This window comes from Arachis duranensis, chromosome 2, assembly GCF_000817695.3.
Source record: "Arachis duranensis cultivar V14167 chromosome 2, aradu.V14167.gnm2.J7QH, whole genome shotgun sequence".
Lineage (NCBI taxonomy): Eukaryota > Viridiplantae > Streptophyta > Magnoliopsida > Fabales > Fabaceae > Arachis > Arachis duranensis.
The window spans coordinates 10,812,623-10,814,144 of record NC_029773.3 but is presented as its reverse complement, the minus strand read 5'-3'; positions in this window follow the sequence as shown (position 1 = coordinate 10,814,144).

Here is a 1,522-nt window from a genome sequence, read left to right as displayed (position 1 = left end):
CCTATAACATCAAAGAACCCAAAATCTCAACATTTCACCCATGAAACTCGAAAATAAGGGCTGAGATTTCGAACAGCAACACGTGGCGCCTCAAGATTGGTTGTATGGGTTTTGTAGAGCTCTCCGCGGTGAACGCGTGGCCGCAAACGGAGCGGCAATCGGAGCTCTAGATCAAAAGTTATGGTGGTTTGAAGATAAACCAAGGGAGAGAACTTGAGAGAGTGTTCTTCCTCCCTTTCTCTCTAATTTCAGCTTGTGTGTGTAACAAATGAGGAGAGAGAGTGCTGAAAACTAGGATTTTGGTTAAGTTATGTTGGGCCAAGGGCCCACTTTGGGTCCAATTGGCCCGGTTTGGCCCGTTCGGTCCAATCTTGGTCCGATTTCTATAAAATTGGTACCAAAATTCTCGTCTCAATCTCCTCTATCATATTTAGCCACAAAAATCACATTTTGGGCTTTCTAGAATAAATTCTCATTTATGGGTTAATTAGCCGTTAATTAACCGGGTTTTACACATATAAATTACATTAACAAAGATCCAAAGTATCAAGAGTTCATAAACATAAGAATAACAAAGTGAAAGAAATAACAAGTAGAATTGAAGAACAAAGGTGCTAGAATAATAAATTGCAAGGAATTGTAAATAAAAACATAAATTAAATCTAAACCTAAGAAGAAATTGGAGTAGAAACCCTAAAACCTAAAGTGAATGAATGAGAAGTGAAAGATTCCGCCTTCCTGCTCCACTCTGCAGCCTCTAATTTGTATTTTCGGGCCTGAAACTGGGTCAAAAGCAGTCCAGAAACTGTCCCCAGCGAATTCGCTTTACTGAGGCACGTGACGCTCGTCATGCGTACGCGTACGCGTTGCTTGCCTGCTACACCGGTCACGCGTATGCGTCGCCCATGCATACGCGTCGCTACCAGCTTCCCAAAACTTCAATTTCTTGTATTCTTTCCACTTTTGCATGCTTCCTTTCCTTCTTCTAAGCCATTCCTGCCCTATAAACCCTGAAAACACTTAACAAACATATCACGACATCGAATGGTAATAAGAGAGGATTAAAAATTAGCGATTTTAAGGCCTAAGAAGCATGTTTTCAATCATAGCAGGAAATTAGGAAGGAAACTTAAAAACATGCAATTTACATGAATAAGTGTGAGAATAGTTGACAAAATCCACTCAATTCAGTGCAAAATAAACCATAAAATAGTGACTTATCAAATCTCCCCACACTTAAACATTAGCATGTCCTCATGCTAAGCTCAAGAGAACCAAAAGAGTGAAGGGAAAATGGTAGGACTTATGCAATGCAACCTATCTAAATGCAAGCTACCTACATGCGTCTAGCTATTCTAATTACTATATATATGTGGTCAAAGTGAGTCAAATTTTTAAGAAATCATATATGCACAATTAAGGGCCAAATCAATCATATCAAAACACATTCACAGTTGAATTGAGTTATTCAAAAGAGTTTGCAAACTTGCACGATAAGCAATGATTAAATATGGACATATGA